This window comes from Marmota monax, unplaced genomic scaffold, assembly GCF_021218885.2.
Source record: "Marmota monax isolate L192 unplaced genomic scaffold, Marmota_monax_Labrador192_F-V1.1 WCK01_AAM20220418_F8-fsc00039, whole genome shotgun sequence".
NCBI lineage: Eukaryota > Metazoa > Chordata > Mammalia > Rodentia > Sciuridae > Marmota > Marmota monax.
Genome location: NW_026693602.1, coordinates 718841 through 739896, shown reverse-complemented (window position 1 = coordinate 739896; position 21056 = coordinate 718841). Strand labels below are relative to the sequence as shown.

The following is a 21056-nucleotide window of genomic DNA, read 5'->3' as shown; positions in this document are numbered from 1 at the left end:
GGGAGAAAGGACGGATGCACATGTCAGGAGGATAGAAAGGCTATAATGACTTTTTGTTGTTCCCTTTTTATTTCATTCTGTCTCGGTTTTATTTGGCGTCATCTTGTTGGGTTGTATTATAGTAGAAATATGGGATCAGAAATTAGTAAAAAACAAACTGAAAGAGTGTTAAGTAAATTGTTAGAGGAAGGAGGCATCCCAGTAAAATCAAGAGCAGTCAGGGCATACGTTGATACAATACAAAAATGTAGCCCATGGCTTTTTAAGGAGGAGTTGTTAAATATATCACAATGGAACCATCATGGTGAAGATTTAAAAAGAATAGAAAAGAAAAGCCCAGGGACTCTGCCAGTTGGCACATTGCCATTGTGGACATTCGTATCTTGTTTGCTTAGTCCAAAGCCTTCAGTTCAGACAATGGTAGAGGAAGGAGAAGACATAATGATTCAAATAAAAGAGAAGGCCTCTCAAGCTAGTCAGACAGAGAAAGAAAGTGTAAAACAGAAAAAGCCATCAGGGGGAAAGTTACAACAGGAGACTGCTACTAACACCTTTCTATCACCAGAGGGCATAAGTGTCCAACCAACAGCGCCACCTCCATATGCTGGGAGGCCCCCAACCCCCGCAGTTGATAGTTGGGATCCTGAGACAAGATCTCAAATACTAACATGCCCTGTATTTGAGGCAGGAGGGCAGCGATTTTACCAAGTTTTAAATTTCAAAACAGTGAAGCAGCTAAAAGAGGCTGTAACAACCTATGGTCCTCAAGCACCCTTCACTGTAAGCATGGTCGAATCCATTAACAACTTGAACATGACGCCAGCAGATTGGGCTAATATGTGTAAAGCTGTGCTAAATGGAGGACAATACCTGTTATGGAAGGTTGCCAATGAGGAATTTTGCAAGGAGACGGCTAGGCGAAATGCAGCAGCTGGTTATCCTCAGAGAAATCTAGATATGTTGTTAGGAAAGGGACCTTATGAGGATCAGCAGCAACAAATTGCATATGATCCTGGCGTATACGCACAAATTGCTGCAGATGCAATTAAGGCATGGAAGACTTTACAAGGACATGGAGGTTTACAAGGTCAATTATCTAAGGTAATACAAGGAGCTAATGAACCTTATGCTGAATTTGTAGACAGGCTTATTCAAACAGCTACCAGAGTTTTTGGGAATACAGAACAAGCAATGCCATTACTAAAACACCTGGCTTATGAGCAAGCGAATCGTTGGTGCAGAGATATCATTAGACCATGGAAACATGAAAATTTAAACACATATATTAAATTATGTAGAGACATTAATGAACAAGAGCAAGTCGTGGCAGCTGCAGTAAAACAGGCTTTAGATGCCAGAGACATTAATGAACAAGGGCAAATTGTGGCAGCTGCAGTAAAACAGGCTTTAGATGCCAGGCCAAGAACATGCTACAATTGTGAACAAACAGGACATTTTAAAAGGAATTGCCCCATTGGAGGAGGGTTTAACAAAACTAGGTATCAAAGGAGTAGAATACCAGGTATTTGCCCACGATGCCGTAGAGGGAGACATTGGGCTAATGAATGCCGTTCTCAAACCACCATAGAGGGTACTCCATTATCAAAAAACGAACAAGGACCAGGTGTTTATCCACGATATCGTGGAGAAAGGCATCGGGCTCCATTGCCAAAAAATGGACAGGGGGGCCCAATGCTCCGGGGCCCCAAACCACAAATATACGGAGCACTGGAGGAACCCAGCAACCCCATCAGGGTAGTGCCCAGGACACATTGTCCATCAGATCCCTCATCAGACAAACCAGAGGGAGCGCAGGGTTGGACATCTGCGCCTCCGCCAGAGCAGTACTAACTCCAGAGATGGGAGTTCAAATCATTCCCACAGGGGTGAAAGGACCTCTTCCCAAAGGAACAGTAGGCTTATTATTGGGACGCAGCTCTTCTACTCTAAAAGGACTTATGATAAGTCCTGGGGTAATTGATCCCGATTATGAAGGTGAAATAAAAATTATAGCCAGTTCTCCAAAGGGTATATCAGTAATTTCACCAGGAGATAGAATAGCACAGTTACTAATAATACCCAGCCTACATGATAAATTTTCCAGTCGTACTGTAGAAAGAGGTTCCAAGGGATTAGGCTCCACAGGTGTAGATTGGGCTATGCTTTCTTTAAATTTAGATTCTCGCCCCATGCTAAAACTAAATATTCAAGGACATGAATTTAATGGGCTATTGGATACAGGTGCAGACCTTAGCATCATCTCTCGTCAAGAATGGCCAAAACATTGGCCATTACAACAAGCCACTCAAACGCTTCGAGGCCTAGGAGTGGCGACTAATCCCCATAGAAGTGCAATGGTATTAGATTGGAAGGATCCTGAAGGATGTGAAGGAACTATACAGCCATATGTATTGGATCATCTTCCCATAAATTTATGGGGACGAGATGTCCTAGATCAATTAGGTTTGACATTAACAAATAACATCAACCAAAATGCACCCACTATTATGACTAGACAAGGTTTTAGGAAAGGAAAAAGATTAGAAAAACAAGAACAAGGTATAGCAGCACCAATACAAATAGATCAAGGAACAGACAGACATGGGTTGGATTTTCAGAAAGGGCCACTGAGACAATAAAAATTACTTGGAAATCAGAAAGACCAGTATGGGTTCCTCAGTGGCCCCTGACTAAAGAAAAGATACAAGCAGCCCATGACCTGGTCAAACAACAATTAGCAGAAGGACATATACAATCTTCTGTATCTCCCCATAATACTCCCATTTTTGTCATCAAAAAGAAATCTGGTAAATGGAGATTATTGCAAGATTTAAGAGCCATTAATAATGAGATGGTTATTATGGGACCTGCTCAATCAGGGATTCCTCAGTTGTCTGCTTTGCCAAAAACCTGGTATGTTTTAGTTATAGATATTAAAGATTGTTTTTTTTCAATTCCAATTCATCCTGAGGATAGTCCACGTTTTGCATTTACTATCCCTGCACTGAATCATGAAGGTCCTGATCAGAGATATGAATGGAAAGTACTCCCTCAAGGGATGGCTAACAGCCCAACTATGTGTCAAATTTATGTTAACAAAGTAATCCAGCCACTTAGAAATCAAAATCCTGAACTACAAATATTTCACTATATGGATGATGTATTATTAGCACACAAAGATAAAAACACATTGCTAGAATGTTATGCCACACTTACAAACTTATTAAAAAATTATAATCTGGAGATAGCAATGGATAAAGTACAATTAAATTTTCCAATTAATTATTTAGGAGTTCTATTATCCTCAACCATGGTCCGTCCACCAAAAATTCAAATACGAGTAGATCAACTCAAATCACTTAATGACTTTCAAAAGTTATTAGGAGACATAAATTGGATAAGGCCTTATTTAGGTATACCAACAGGAGAGTTGGGACCTTTATTTGATATCCTAAAAGGTCCATCAGATCCAAATTCACCCCGAATGATAACGCCTGAAGCAAGAAAGGCATTAAAAATCATTGAAACATATATGGAAAATATGCATTTGGATAGAATTGATATAAGTTTGCCTTTATTATTTATTGTACTACCAACAAAAAATATTCCTACAGGAGTATTTTGGCAAGAAGGTCCATTATTATGGATACATTTATCTTATTCTCCTAACACTATTCTTCCTAGGTATCCTGAGGCTGTAGGACAATTAATACTCAAAGGAATAAAAGCAGCAAAGGGAGTGTTTGGAATTTCTCCCAATAAAATTATTACTCCATATACTATGAATCAAATTGATGAGTTAGCTAATGAGTTAAATACTTGGGCAATAATCATGTGCAAATCTAATGTTTCATTTGATAACCACTTACCATCTAATCCTTTATTGTCTTTTTGGTCATTGCATCCTGTAATTTTTCCAAAAATGACAAGAAAAACACCTATCATGAATGCTCCAAATATATTCACTGATGGGTCAAATAATGGTACAGCAGCAGTAGTTACCCCTGATCAAACTTTTACATTTTTAGTACCCAAACAATCAGCTCAAAAGGTAGAGCTTAATGCAGTTTTACAAGCTTTTGTGATGTTTAAAGATTCTGTATTTAATTTATTTTCTGATAGTCAGTATGTAGTTAATGCTATAGTATCTCTTGAAGATGCTGGTAGGATTTCCCCTTCTTCTACTGTTTTCTCTTTGCTTTCCACTATACAAAGTCTAATCTGGGACAGAAAAGATCCATTCTTTATAGGACATATCAGGGCACATACAGGATTGCCTGGAGCCCTTAGTTTGGGCAATGATTTAGCAGATAAAACTACACATGACATACATATTTTCTCTACACTAGAAGAAGCTATAAATTTTCATAAAAAGTTCCATGTCAATGCTAATACTTTACAAAAGCGTTTTAAAATAACTAAGGAACAAGCTAGACAAATAATAAAACAATGTCAAAATTGTGTGACCTTTTTACTACAAGTTAATCTTGGAGTCAATCCTAGAGGATTGATACCTAACCATATTTGGCAGATGGACGTCACACACTTGCCAGAATTTGGAAAATTAAAATATTTGCATGTTACAGTTGATACTTCTTCTGGATTTTTGATGGGCTCCCTTCATGCCGGAGAAAAAACTAAAGATGTTATAGCTCATTGCTTACAAAATTTTGCCACTGTGGGTGTTCCAAAACAGTTAAAAACAGATAATGCCCCTGGTTATACTTCTACCTCTTTTAAACAATTTTGCTCAACATTTGGCATTACTCATATAACAGGAATCCCATACAATCCACAGGGACAAGGCATAGTTGAAAGAGCTCATCAAACTATTAAAATGTACTTATTAAAGCAAAAAGAAGGAATTGGGAAGGGGTATATATTCCCCAAAGATAAACTTAAAATAACCCTTTTTACTCTAAACTTTTTAAATTTGGATTCATCAGGACTTAGTGCTGCGGAAAGGCATATGTGTCCAAAAAATGTACATAAGCCCAAGGTACTTTGGAAGGATATTCTAACAGGACAATGGAAAGGTCCTGACCCAGTAATTGTCTGGAGTCGGGGGTCTGTTTGTGTGTTTCCACAGGGAGAACAGCAGCCGATTTGGATTCCAGAGAGATTAACCAAGGTCCTGACCCAGTGATTGTCTGGAGTCGGGGGTCTGTTTATGTGTTTCCACAGGGAGAACAGCAGCCGATTTGGATTCCAGAAAGATTAACTAAAGCGATTTCTACAGACCAAAAAGAAGATGATTTGGCTCAAATCCATAACAACTGATATCCAAAACTCCAGTTTGGCTATTCTTACATCTGCAACAGAACCAGGATGCTTTTTTCAATATCTATTTTATTATTGCCCTTTGCCATATCATAAAGTTCTATTTTGTTTTTTGAGCTCATACAGACCTAGGTTAATGTTTTGCTGATCAGTTCTATTTTTTGACTATTGCCGCAGTCTGGCTGGGCACAAATCACGAGCCACTGAAGCAGGAACAAACTTTATTTTTAAACTGCAGGAAAACACTTCACACAGCTCCCGGGGAATCCTCCCGAACGCGCCAGGAGGCTTGTCCAGGAACCCCCAGCCGGAAATATCTCTCCCGGAAATCCCTCCTCCTGCACTTCCCCAACCAATGGGAACTCTCGGGGAATCCCCGGAAATCCCCATGAGAACTCCAAAATAGTGCGAGAACTCAAAAGTTGCGGCAGAGGCGGATAGTAATGCCTCGCCTGTCAATCAATACTGTTGGCAAAATGCCAGGGGCCATACAGACTCGGCCGTGGCTCTCAGCATCTCCCCCTTTTTGTTTAATTAAACAACAAGCAATGTGGCTTAGGGACCGTGCCTGTTAGGCAGTCCAATTCAACATATGGTCCTTACCCGTCATCGGATGAACTGACCTCTAGGCGTCAGCCTCCTGTCTTAGGTTGGTACCACTGCAATTGGATCATACCCGTCACTGACTACCGGTCCAGCATACAGCCATACTTGTGGATAGGCCTTTGCACCAGTGGGGGGTGAGGTTCTTTGCCTCACCTCTGTTGGCCCCCAAATTTTAGACCATCACTAGTAGAAGGGAGGAGGATGCAAAATGCCATGACACTAAGCCAATTGAGGGCTCCTTTGAAAAATTGTACCACCGGTGACACCATCAGCAAAAATACTCTAGCACTACCACAATTCGCTGTACCAACAGATAGTTCACAATACATACAAATGATACATAGTCCAGGCAAGGTCTGCAAGCAATTCAAAGCAGAGGAATCTGTCAATATGTCCATTTCCTCCCAAAGTAAATCAACTCCTTAATTGAGCATTACTTGTTGAGTTATTATTCATTGATGCATCAGTTTTTACAGTTTGTTGTGATAACTATCGAAGAAGCTGTAGTTTGGTTTTATCTTTGTCTTCACCGGCACTGGGATGAAGATAGGAATTCTGGCAATGATGCTAAGAAAAAAATTATGTAACATTCCAACAGGCACTAAGAAAACAATTTTTTGAACAATTTACATTATCCTGAACAGAATTATTAAATATAATGAGAAGGAAAGGTGAAAGTAAACAAACAGATCTGTTAACCTCCTTATTTGTTCACATATTAAAACAATTTTCAACAGCTGTTTACCCAATCTAAATTAAACCATTAAAATCACATGAATAAAAAAAATTTGGATCCATTTATTCATGAGCGCTCCTCATATATGATATATGGACATACACACATACAGACATACAACACAAAACAGAAGTGTGCACACATAACATACAACACATAAGACAATAGTAAAGGCCTTGTAGCTTTACCTAGGTGAAATCTCCATTGCAATGCTTAAAAACTCCACAGTCAAAAAATAAAACTGATCAGAAAAACATTATCCTAGGTCTGTATGAGCTCAAAAATAAAATAGAACTTTATGATGTGGGAAAAGGCAAATAATAAAATAAATATTGAAAAAAACATCCTGGTTAATCACCGTCGCAGATGTAAGAATAGCCAAACTGGAGTTCTGGATATCAGCTGTTATGGATTTGAGTCAAATCATCTTCCTTTTGGCCTGTAGAAATTGTTTTAGTTAATCTCTCTGGAATCCAAATCGGCTGCTGTTCTCCCTGTGGAAAAACACAAACAGAACCCCGACTCCAGACAATCACTGGGTCAGGACCTTTCCATTGTCCTGTTAGAATATCCTTCCAAAGTACCTTAGGCTTATGTACATTTTTTGGACACATATGCCTTTCCGCAGCACTAAGCCCTGAGGAATCCAAATTTAAAAAGTTTAGAGTAAAAAGGGTTATTTTAAGTTTATCTTTGGGTGACATATACCCCTTTCCAATTCCCTCTTTTTGCTTTAGTAAGTACATTTTAATAGTTTGATGAGCTCTTTCAACTATGCCTTGTCCCTGTGGATTGTATGGAATTCCTGTTATATGAGTAATGCCAAATGATGAGCAAAATTGTTTAAAAGAGGTAGAAATATAACCAGGACCATTATCTGTTTTTAACTGTTTTGGAACGCCCACAGTGGCAAAATTTTGTAAGCAATGAGCTATAACATCTTTAGTTTTTTCTCCGGAATGAAGGGAGCCCATCAAAAATCCGGAAGAAGTATCAACTGTAACATGCAAATATTTTAATTTTCCAAATTGTGGCAAGTGTGTGACGTCCATCTGCCAAATATGGTTAGGTATCAGTCCTCTAGGATTGACTCCAAGATTAACTTGTGGTAAAAAGGTCACACAATTTTGACATTGTTTTATTATTTGTCTAGCTTGTTCCTTAGTTATTTTAAAACGCTTTTGTAAAGTATTAGCATTGACATGGAACCTTTTATGAAAATGTGTAGCTTCTTCTAGTGTAGAGAAAATATGTATGTCATGTGTAGTTTTATCTGCTAAATCGTTGCCCAAACTAAGGGCTCCAGGCAATCCTGTATGTGCTCTGATATGTCCTATAAAGAATGGATCTTTTCTGTCCCAGATTACACTTTGTATAGCAGAAAACAAAGAGAAAACAGTAGAGGAAGGGGAAATCCTGCCAGCATCTTCAAGGGATACTATAGCATTAACTACATACTGACTATCAGAGAATAAATTAAATACAGAATCTTTAAACATCACAAAAGCTTGTAAAACTGCATTAAGCTCTACCTTTTGAGCTGATTGTTTGGGTACTAAAAATGTAAAAGTTTGATCAGGGGTAACTACTGCTGCTGTACCATTATTTGACCCATCAGTGAATACATTTGGAGCATTCATGATAGGGGTTTTTCTTGTCATTTTTGGAAAAACTACAGGATGCAATGACCAAAAAGACAACAAAGGATTAGATGGTAAGTGATTATCAAATGAAACATTAGATTTACACATGATTATTGCCCAAGTATTTAACTCATTAGCTAACTCATCAATTTGATCCATAGTATATGGAGTAATAATTTTATTGGGAGAAATTCCAAACACTCCCTTTGCTGCTTTTATTCCTTTGAGTATTAATTGTCCTACAGCCTCAGGATACCTAGTAAGAATAGTGTTAGGAGAATAAGATAAATGTATCCACAATAATGGACCTTCTTGCCAAAATACTCCTGTAGGAATATTTTTTGTTGGTATTACAATAAATAATAAAGGCAAAGTTATATCAATTCTATCCAAATGCATATTTTCCATATATGTTTCAATAATTTTTAATGCCTTTCTTGCTTCAGGCGTTAACATGCGGGGTGAATTTGGATCTGATGGACCTTTTAGGATATCAAATAAAGGTCCCAACTCTCCTGTTGGTATGCCTAGATAAGGCCTTATCCAATTTATGTCTCCTAATAACTTTTGAAAGTCGTTAAGTGATTTGAGTTGATCTACTCGTATTTGAATTTTTGGTGGACGGACCATGGTTGAGGATAATAGAACTCCTAAATAATTAATTGGAAAATTTAATTGTACTTTATCTATTGCTATCTCTAGATTATAATTTTTTAATAAATTTGTAAGTGTGGCATAACATTCTAGCAATGTGTTTTTATCTTTGTGTGCTAACAATACATCATCCATATAGTGAAATATGTGTAGTTTAGGATTTTGATTTCTAAGTGGCTGGATTGCTTTGTTAACATAAATTTGACACATAGTTGGGCTGTTAGCCATCCCTTGAGGGAGTACTTTCCATTCATATCTCTGATCAGGACCTTCATGATTCAGTGCAGGGATAGTAAATGCAAAATGTGGACTATCCTCAGGATGAATTGGAATTGAAAAAAAACAATCTTTAATATCTATAGCTAAAACGTACCAGGTTTTTGGCAAAGCAGACAATTGAGGAATCCCTGATTGAGCAGGTCCCATAATAACCATCTCATTATTAATGGCTCTTAAATCTTGCAATAATCTCCATTTACCAGATTTCTTTTTAATGACAAAAATGGGAGTATTGTAAGGAGATACGGAAGGTTGTATATGTCCCTCCACTAATTGTTGTTTGACCAGGTCATGGGCTGCTTGTATCTTTTCTTTAGTCAGGGGCCACTGAGGAACCCATACTGGTCTATCTGATTTCCAAGTAATTTTTATTGCCTCAGTGACCCCTTCTGAAAACCCAGTCCATGTCTATTTATTCCCTGATCTATCTGAATTGGTGCTGCTATGCCTTGTTCTCCTAATCTTTTTTCTTTCCTGAAACCTTGTCTAGCCCTAATAGTGGGCGCATTTGGATTGATGTTATTTGTTAATGTCAAACCTAATTGATCTAGGACATCTCGTCCCCATAAATTTATAGGAAGATGATCCAATACATATGGCTGTATAGTTCCTTCACATCCTTCAGGATCCTTCCAATCTAATACCATTGCACCTCTATGGGGATTAGTCGCCACTCCTAGGCCTCGAAGCGTTTGAGTGGCTTGTTGTAACGGCCAATGTTTTGGCCATTCTTGACGAGATATGATGCTAAGGTCTGCACCTGTATCCAGTAGTCCATTAAATTCATGTCCTTGAATATTTAGTTTTAGCATGGGACGAGAATCTAAATTTAAAGACAGCATAGCCCAATCTACACCTGTGGAGCCTAATCCCCTGGAACCTCTTTCTATAGTACTACTGGAAAATTTATCATGTAGGCTGGGTATTATTAATAACTGTGCTATTCTATCTCCTGGTGAAATTACTGATATACCCTTTGGAGAGCTAGCTATAATTTTTATTTCACCTTCATAATCGGGATCAATTACCCCGGGACATATCATAAGTCCTTTTAGCGTAGAAGAACTGCGTCCTAACAATAAGCCTACTGTTCCTTGGGGAAGAGGTCCTTTTACTCCTGTGGGAATGATTTGAACTCCCATCTCTGGAGTTAGTACTGCTCTGGCGGAGGCGCAGATGTCCAACCCTGCGCTTCCTCTGGTTCGTCTGATGAGAGATCTGATGGATAATGTGTCCTGGGCACTACCCTGATGGTGTTGCTGGGTTCCTCCATGGTGTTTCTGGGTTCCTCCAGTGCCCCGTACATTTGTGGTCGTGGGCCCTAGAGCATTGGGCCCCCCTGTCCGTTTTTTGGCAATGGAGCTCGATGCCTTTCTCCACGATATCGTGGGTAAACACTTGGTCCTTGTCTGTTTTTTGATAACGGAATACCCTCTATGGTGGTTTGAGAACGGCATTCATTAGCCCAATGTTTCCCTCTACGGCATCGTGGGCAAATACCCGGTATTCTATTCGTTTGATATCTAGCTTTGTTAAACCCTCCTCCTATGGGGCAACTCCTTTTAAAATGTCCTGTTTGATCACAATTATAGCATGTTTTTGGCCTGGCATCTAAAGCCTGTTGTACTGCTGCTAAGACTTGCCCTTGTTCATTAATGTCTCTACATAATTTAATATATGTGTTTAAATCTTCATGTCTCCATGGTCTAATGACCTCTCTGCAACAACGATTTGCTTGGTCATAAGCCAGTTGTTTTATAAATGGCATTGCCTGTTCTGTATCCCCAAAAATTCTGGAAGCTGCTTGAATAAGCCTATCTACAAATTCAGCGTAAGGTTCATTAGTTCCTTGTATTACCTTAGATAATTGACCTTGTAAACCTCCATGCCCCTGTAAAGTTTTCCATGCCCTAACCGCATCTACAGCAATTTGTGCGTATACGCCAGGATCATATTCAATTTGTTGCCGTTGACCCTCATAAGGCCCTTTTCCTAACAACATATCTAGATTTCTTTGAGGGTAACCGGCTGCTGCATTTCGTCTAGCTGTCTCCCTGCAAAATTCCTCATTGGCAACCTTCCATAACAAATATTGTCCTCCATTTAGCACAGATTTACACATACTAGCCCAATCTGCTGGCGTCATGTCCAAGTTGGTAATGGATTCGACCATGCTTACAGTGAACGGTGCTTGAGGACCATAGGTTGTTACAGCCTCCTTTAACTGCTTCACTGTTTTGAAATCTAAAGCACGGTGAATTCGCTGCCCTCCTGCCTGCTCAAGTACAGGGCATGCTAATCTTTGAGGTCCTGTCTCAGGATCCCATCTATCAACTATGGGGTTTGAGGGCCACTCAGCTATCTCCATAGGGGGAGCTGTTGGTTGAATTACGCCCTCTGGTGATAGAACGGTGTTAGTAGCAGCCTCCTGTTGTAGCTTTTTCCCTAATAGCTGTTTCTCCTCTAAGCTTTCTTCCTTTAAATTTTCTTCCTCTGTCTGACTAGCTTGAGAGACCTTCTCTTTTGCTTGATCTAAAATGTCTTTCTCCATGGTCTGAACCTCTAACAATTTACTTAACACTCTTTCAGTTTGTTTTTTACTAATTTCTAATCTGTTATAAAGATAACGCAACCCAGTAAGATAACACAAAACAAAACCGAAACAGGATGAAACAAAAACGGAACAAAAAATCGTTGTATCAATTTTCCTATTTTCTTGACATGTGCATTTGTGGTCTATTTCTATCTCTTCCTCAGGGGTGAACAACTTCAAACCTTGAGCCAACCATTTTTCCCAATCTGCCTGAGAAAATTCTAGGGATAGGCAGCTTGAAACAAACACAAAACAAATCAAAACAAGAACACATTGTTTTTTAAAATGGTCGCCCATTCTCTCGCCTTCCCTTAGGGGCAAGCAATTTCACTTACCCCGAAGCTTCAGACGTTCCCCTAACGGGCCGCCAAATGCCGCAGTCTGGCTGGGCACAAATCACGAGCCACTGAAGGAGGAACAAACTTTATTTTTAAACTGCAGGAAAACACTTCACACAGCTCCCGGGGAATCCTCCCGAACGCGCCAGGAGGCTTGTCCAGGAACCCCCAGCCGGAAATATCTCTCCCGGAAATCCCTCCTCCTGCACTTCCCCAACCAATGGGAACTCTCGGGGAATCCCCGGAAATCCCCATGAGAACTCCAAAATAGTGCGAGAACTCAAAAGTTGCGGCAGAGGCGGATAGTAATGCCTCGCCTGTCAATCAATACTGTTGGCAAAATGCCAGGGGCCATACAGACTCGGCCGTGGCTCTCAGCAGACTATAGAGTTTTTAAACATTGCAATGGAGATTTCACCTGTAAAAAGTTATAAGGCCTTTACTATAATGTTATGTGTTGTATGTATTCTATTATGTGTGCACACTTGTGTTTTGTGTTATATGTTTGAATGTACGTATGTCCATATATCATATATGATGAGCGCTCATGATAAAATGGATCCAATTTTTTTTTCACGTGATTTATATGGTTTAATTTAAATTGGGTAAACAACTGTTGAGGATTGTTTTTATATGTAAACAAAAAAGAAGGTTAACAGATCTGTTTGTTTACTTTCACCTTTCCTTTTCATTATATTTAATAATTCTCTTAAAGATAATGTAAATTGTTAAGAAAATTGTTTTCTTTTAGTGCCTTCTGTAATGTTACATAATTTTTTCTTTAGCCATTATTGCCAGAATTCCTATCTTCATCCCAGTGCCGGTGAAGACGATGTAAATTGTTAAGAAAATTGTTTTCTTTTAGTGCCTTCTGTAATGTTACATAATTTTTTCTTTAGCCATTATTGCCAGAATTCCTATCTTCATCCCAGTGCTAGTGAAGTCAAAGATAAAACCAATCTACAGCTTCTACAATAGCCATCACTGAACTGCTTGCAGAACTTGCCTGGACACATTGTGAGCTCACCTGTATGCATTGTGAACTATCTGTTGGTACATTGAATTGTGGTAGTGCTGGAGTATTTTTGCTGATGGTGTCACCGGTGGTACAATTTTTCAAAGGAGCCCTCAATTGGCTTAATGTCATGGCATTTTGCATCCTCTTCTACTAGTGATGGTCTAAAATTTGGGGGCCAACAGAGGTGAGGCAAAGAACCTCACCCCCCCACAGGTGCAAAGGCCTATCCACAAGTATGGCTGTATGCTGGACCGGTAGTCAGTGACGGGTATGATCCAATTGCAGTGGTACCAACCTAAGACAGGAGGCTGACGCCTAGAGGTCAGTTCATCCGATGACGGGTAAGGACCATATGTTGAATTGGACTGCCTAACAGGCACGGTCCCTAAGCCACATGCTTGTTGTTTAAACAGAGAGGGGGAGATGTTGAGAGCCACAGCCAAAGGGGCCCCAGCAAACTTCCAGCTGCCAGCAAACTTCCAGCTGCTGGCTGATGATTGGCTCACAGTGGCCCCAGCAACATCTAGCTGATTGGCTCCTCAGCCCCAGCAACATCTAGCTGATTGGCTCCTCTGCGGTGATGCTCATTGGGCTGTTTCCCTGCCCTTTCAGACCACGGAGCTGCTCATTGGGGGACTTTTTTGGCTCCGCCCACGTGACCCAGCCAATCGGCCTCAAGAGCAGGAGGATTGTGGGAGGTGGAGAGAAGCTTGTGTGGGAGAGAGAGCTTGTGGAAAGCCGGTGGTGGCAGTTGAGGCTCTGAGGGTTTTTCCTGAGAGGCTATTTTGTTTGGCGTGTGTGGTTCTAAAAATAAAGTTAGTTTCTTTTGACAAGTGGCTCCTGATTGTGCCCAGCCAGACTGCGGCATGGTCCCTAAACTAGTAGCATTATTATCACCTGGGAACTTATTAAGAATTCTAAACCTGCAACATCAGAAACTTTGAGAGCTTAACTCCTTTGAGAGTTTGTGTTTTAATAAATCCTCTAGGTGATTTTGATGCATGCTAAAATATTAGAATTAGTGCTCTAGGCAGGATTCTTACCCTTGGCACTACAGACATTTTGGACTAGACGATTTATGTTTGGGGAGGTCAACTTGGCTCCTCCCCACAAGAGGATAATCAAAACCTATCACTTTCTTTCCCTACAATCACAACAATCAAAACTATCTCCAGACATTGCTAAAAGTTCCAGGGTAGGGGGAAGAGAGGAATGAGCATCACCAAGTGTCAATAAAAAAAAAGAAAGCCAATACTGATCAGTGCTTATTATTGGTTAGTAAATACACTTTTCTCTCCTCACACTCCATGGAAGAAAATGATTCTGTACTCCAGTCTTATTGGAGCTAAATCCTGACTTATTTTGGCCAATACAATGTTAATGAATGCTGCCACCTGCACCTTAGATAGTGCATTAATCTCCACGATACATAAAGACCTCAAAGAACTTAACACACACACAAACACACACACACACACACACAAAATAACCCAATCACTAAACAGGCTAAGGAATGAACAGACACTTCACAGAAGAATAAATATAATCAGTCAACAAACATGAAAATATGTTCAACATCTCTAGCAATTAGAGAAATGCAAATCAAAACTACCTGAGATTTCATCTCACTCCAGTCAGAATGGCAATTATCAAGAATACAAGTGACCATAAATGTTGGTGAGGATGAGGGGGAAAAGGTACACTCATACATTGCTGCTGGGACTGCAAATTGGGGAAACCACTCTAGAAAGCAGTATGGACATTCCTCAGAAAACTTGGAATGGAACCACCATTTGACCCAGTCATCCCACTCCTAGGTTTATATCCAAAGGACTTAAAATCAGCATACTATAGGATTCAGCCACATCAGCTCAATTCACAATAGCTAAGCTATGGAACCAACCTAGGTGCCTTCAACAGATGAATGGATAAAGAAAATGTGGTATACATACACAATAGAATATTATTCAGCCATAAAGAAGAATGAAATTATGGCATTTGCTGGTAAATGGATGGAACTGGAGACTATCATGCCAAGTGAAATAAGCCGATCCCAAAACACCAAGGGCCAAATGTTCTCTCTCATATGGAGATGCTGGGGTGGGGGGTGTTCATAAGACTGGATGGGAGCGAGGATGGGAGGAAGGGAGAAGAGATGGGAATGGGAAAGACAGTAGAATGCATCAGTGGATATAACTTCCTTACTATGTTCATATATGAATACGCTATCAGTGTAACTCCACATCATGTACTACAACAAGAATGGAAAGTTATACTCCATGTATGTACGTCAAAAAACATTCTCCTGTCAAGTATAAGTAAAAATAACAACAAAAAAAAATACAAAATACATTCTACTGTCATGTATAATTTAAAAAACAAAAAAAGGGAATGTGACAGAGGTTTTAAATTTGTTTACAAGGTCTGGTGTGGAGAGTGGTAACAGAAAATGGGAGAATGGTAACAGAGATTGGGGTCTCTGATGAACTCCTGACTGAGGCATTCTTGGTGCCTGGGAAAATTTCTGTGCAAAGGAGCAGGATGCCTGGCTGATGTGGTAATGCCCTCCATGAAGAGGCTCTATGCTCCTTATCAGCTTCGACCTTGATCTCAGACACACAGCTCCTGGAAATAAAGGAACTCTCTTGCTAGACATTCACAATGTTTCACCAGCTCCACTGCTCCTGAACCTGCCCACCTAACAGTAATTTCAAACAATGAAGTTTCTTGAGAACTATACAAAGCTCCTAACAGTGCACATTGCCACTGTAGAATGTAACTTTGGAATAAGCTGCATAGTGTTGCTACCCTGTAACTTTCCTGAATACAAAGAATAATGCTTGTATAGTCTTTAATCTGATAATAAGACTTATATAAAGATTGCTGGGGGGACTGGGGCTGTAACTCAGTGGTACAGTACTTGCCTAGCATGTCTGAGGCAATGGGTTCAACCTCAGCATCGCATATAAATAAATGAATAAAAGTCCATCAACAACAAAAAATTTTTTTTAAAATTGCTGGTGTAACTCTTTAGATCTGCTTCTCCATCAGAGAGCAGTGCTCCACCTGATCCCAACTTTATCTTCAAAAACATCTATACATGTGTCTTTATTTTTATTATCCCCTTCGCCCCTCACCAGAACCTGCCTTTTTAACTGCACTGGTTGTGGCAGTCTGGCTTAGCCTTCTAAATGTCTGAACATCCCTAGAGACATGGAGCAGACTTGAACCCGATTCACAACCTAAAGCCAAGTCACAGGCAAGCAAGAAATATATTTTATTGTTATATGCCACTGAGAAAATAGGGTTGTTTATTATTTAATGTTATTGCAGCAAGAGCTGACTAATATAGCATCCAGAAATGAGAAGCATTTGAATGGTCCACCTTAGATTGCCTTTATGAATAAAACAGGAATTTTCTTCTCAAGTATCTGTATCAACATAATTATTTTCACATTTGCTATGGAGCTATTATGAGATATATGTCTTCACTTTGAAGACCTAAAGGTAGATAATACATGGTCTTTGGGGAAGCATCTACATCATACACTTCAGCTATTGGCATTCAAACTAAATAAAATTTAATAATCTAAAATTTGGTTCCTTAGTAACAAGAATCACATTCTAACTGTTCAGTAGTTACATGCAACATAGGGCAATAAATTCTAATGGACAGCACTGATGGACTTAAGCAAATTAAAATATAAAGTGTTAAGTGCTATAATAAAGGAATAAAGAATTAACTAACTTATGAAATACTGTCTTTCTCTTGGCTTCTGCCATGATTTGAATGTGGTTTCCCCAAAAAGTTCGTGTGCTGGAGGCTTGGTCTACAGTATGACAATGTTGAAGTGTTGGAACCTTTAAGAGGCTGCGCCTAGTGAGAGGCAGTTAGGTCTCTGGGCGTACCATCCTCAGAAGGTACTAGTGTTCAACACTTGGAGTGAGTTAGCTCTTGCAAGAGTGGATTATTACAAAGCGAGACCAGTCTCTGTATTTGGCCCCTTCTGCATGTGACCATTTCCCTTTCTGCTTCTCATTCTGCTGTGACATAGCTAGGGGTGGTGGGGTTTGGGGGGGGGGGGGGGACACTAGAGGCCAAACAGAAAAAGCCACTTGATCTTATAATGTCAACCTCCAAAACCATGAAATAAAACTCTTTACTTCATAAGGTATTCAGTCTAGGTAATTTTTTATAGCTACAGAAAATGAACAGCTTCTTTCCATAATCTACAACTTTCCTGGTTTTCCTCCTAGCCCTCATGCACTTCTCTTAAGTATTCTCTGTTGGTTCTTACATTGCTCTGTTAAATCTCTACAATATGAAGTGCCCCAAAGCTTTATTCTTTTTACTAAATACTTTTACTAAATACTAAATATTCTTTTACTAAATACTTTTATTCTTTTTATTAAATACATTCTCTCCCTAGGTGAGTTGATAATCTAGTTCCCCAACCTAGTACACTATCAGCCATAAATTTATATCCCCAGCCCACAGATTTCACCAGAAGTCCCAGCTTCTATAGCCAATTGACTACTAAAAACCACCACTAGAATCCTGATAAGACATTTCAAAATTAACATCCAAATCACTTATTTTTTAACTCAAAATTCTATTTACTCCCTCTTCCCTTTGCTCTTTCTCAACCTAGCAAACATTATGTGTTGTTCTGCAGACATCTAGGAGTCATTCTTAAATTTCTCCTTCCCTTCAGTAAGTCATGATATACCATCTTTAAAAAGCCTCATTCTGTCTATACCAACATCTACTAGTCTAGTCCAAATCAATATTATCTCTGACATAAATTACTGAAATTGCCTTTCTTCCACTGGTTTGTTTTTCTGTACCTCCAATACCAACAATTATCCACAGTGGTCATAATGATCCTTTTAAAAATTCTATATCAGATTATCCTGGTCTCCTCCAGTGGTTCCTCTTAGTATTTAAAATGTGAAGTCTTTCTTGTTGCCCACAAAAGTTCTTATTATCTGGCCCTGTTTAATTACGTCTCTGATGCCACCTTCTACCATATCTCCTCCTTACTCACTACTTCAAGTCATACTAGCCTTCTCCTTGAACCTCAAATATGTTTAGCCATTTAGTTTAGAGCCTTTGAATTAGCTGTTCCTAGTGTCAGGAAGCTTCTCTGAATTCTTTGCACAATGGGTTTTTGTAAACATTTATATCTCAATGCAAATTTCACTATTATGAGAAGCCTTCCTTGATCACACAATCTAAAGTAGCTTCCCACTCTTATAAAAGTCATTTTCTATTATTTTGCTATTTTACTTTCTCTAAAGCATATATTATATTTCAAATCAGAAAGACTACAACTGTCAGTTATAGCATGAACTTAAATCAAAATTTAGTGAGTTTATGGGCTGAGGATGTAGCTCAGTGATAAACACATACCTAGCATGAGTGAGGCCCTCGGTTCAATCCCCAGTACTGCAAAAAATTTAGTGAGTTTTTTTTTTTAAACAGAACTTAGACCATCCCACTACGTCTCTCAAAATAAACTCATAAAAGCAATTTCTTCATAGACAATATGGATTAAATAAAATACATGTTCACAAAATACAGCCACACTGAAAACCTTATTTTATATCAAATAAAGAGAGAAACTTAGAAATGTATCTAATTTCCCCCTAATTTTATTTTTCAACATGGCATGAATCTGGTACTTATGAAATGAAATAATTAAATTATTTATAGTCCTATTATAATACTAGCAATAACCTCATAAATTTAACCTTTAGTTTTTCCAGTTTCTTGGGCAGAGACTGACAAATGTGCTGAATTGTGGGATTGTTTTGTGATGTGTGTACAACTAGACTGACTCTACTAATACATTCCAACTTTAATCCAAGTGAAAGATTGAACCAGTATTTCTAAAGATACAATTTTCTCAGGCCATGTGCTACTTACCATTCTGTAGCTGACAAGTATAGTTATATCTTTTAAAGATTGATATTATCATTTTGAAAATGTATTAAAATTTTCCCTTATATCACTTTTTGACTGAATTATTACATGTCTTCTGATTTTTTTAATCTTTATTTTGTTCTACTTCAATCTATTTTCTATTCATTTTAAATGTGAACATTCGCTGATTCTTTTGCTCTGCAGTTAAAATTTTTCAATAGCTCATATTATCTAAACAATAAAGTATGAACTGCTTTGAAAAGCCCTCTATAGTTAATCCTCTATCTACCTAGCTTTACATACACCATTTCCCTAGAATCTGGTCTTAATGACTAGAAAAAGACAATACTTTTAGCCATGTTTTTGTCTAACCTGCACATCTTTTTGCACATAATTCTATTCCCCTTGCTCTTATGTCCTTGTTAGAAACATCTTACTCTTGCTCTATCAGATAAAACTAACAATATCTCCATGAAGACTTTCCTGGTAAAGAGAAAACAAACCACAGAATGGTAGATTTAAATCTAATAACATCAATAGAAACAGTAATTGTAAATAGTCTAAACACTCCCACACTCCCAATTTAAAAACCAAACAGCAAGACCCAACAATATGCCATCCATAAGAAACCTACTTCAAATATAAACATATTAGTAATGTAAAAGTAAAAAGAACTCCCAGTTTCCAATCTGAAATGTAAAAAGTTTGAAAGTTGTTACTACCATTCTCACAACAAGAAAAAAGGCTGAACAAACTGAAAATCAATAATTTTTCTTAGGTACAACAAAGAATGAGGTCGCAGCACAAAGGAAACCCAGAAAACTAGAGGAAGAAAAACACAGAGAATCACAGCTTTCCAGGAGTAGAAATGACCATGGGAGTCAATAACTGGTAGGAAACTTAGAGAGTAATTGACTATTTAAAGAGAATGAATGTCAATTAGCTTGAGTGAGAAAAGATCATGAAAAGCAGTTCATGAAAATCCAGCCTATGGAAAGGCTCTGCACTTTGATGAGTTTTATCTCTAGGAACTCTATCAGGTTCTCTGGGTTTAAAAATGGAGAAAGTCCCCAGTGCTTTCTGCAGAAGAAGGAAGAAAGCAATTGTTTTGAAATACACCAGAACCTTTTCTTCTCCTGAGGAGAGAAAAAAACAAAAACAAACAAACAAAAAGACTCCAAGGAAAACTATTTTAACAGAACTTAACTAAAGGGAAATATCCAACTCTAGGGGCTGGGGTTGTTGCACAGTGGTAGAGCACTTGGCTAGCATGTGTAAGGCACTGGGTTCAATTCTTAGCACCACATATAAATAAATAAATAATAAAGTTCCATCAACAACTGAAAAATATTTTTTAAAAAAATAATCCAACTCTAGCTTCCTCTAGCCTTCTTATCTCATCTAAAGGGGGAAAAAACTGAAAGACTTGTAAATGTCAGAGCCAGGGACACAGACCCCCAAAAAGACTTGAGACCCAGTTATAAGATTATAAAACACTTCTGATCCTCCAACAATTAACCACAACAGCAAAAGGCTCTATTGTATCAGGAGATTAAAATTAAAAGATATATAGACTCAGATTCCATTTAAAAAGAAATTTCTAAGGAAACCCAAATAATAGGGGAGACAAAAACAAAGACACTACAGGAATTCTAGCTTCTAACCCCTTAGTCACAGCAATTATAAAAAGCATTAATATGTGTAGTTGAATATCAGAAGGAAAACAACAAGAGAAAGGAACACAACAAATATTTAATGTAAAAATGGCTGGGAATTTTCCAAAAATCAATGAAGGATACAGATCTAGGAACTCAGAGAACATCAAGAATGATAAACACCAAAACAGCCGCACATAGCCATATCATATCAAATTAAAGAAAACCAAAGACAAATAAAATTGAGGAGAGGCTGAGGAACAGAGCAGAAAAACACTTGACCTACAAAAATAAGAATAAGAATTATATCCAACTGCCAAGATTGATG

The 21056-nt window shown here is 38.5% G+C and overlaps 1 protein-coding gene across 3 annotated transcripts in view; it reads right to left on the bottom strand.

Annotated features, from left to right (window-relative positions):
* Positions 1-21056, bottom strand: part of Anapc10 (anaphase promoting complex subunit 10) — a 95128-nt gene that overhangs the window by 68046 nt on the left and 6026 nt on the right. The gene's annotated exons all lie outside the window — the stretch shown is intronic.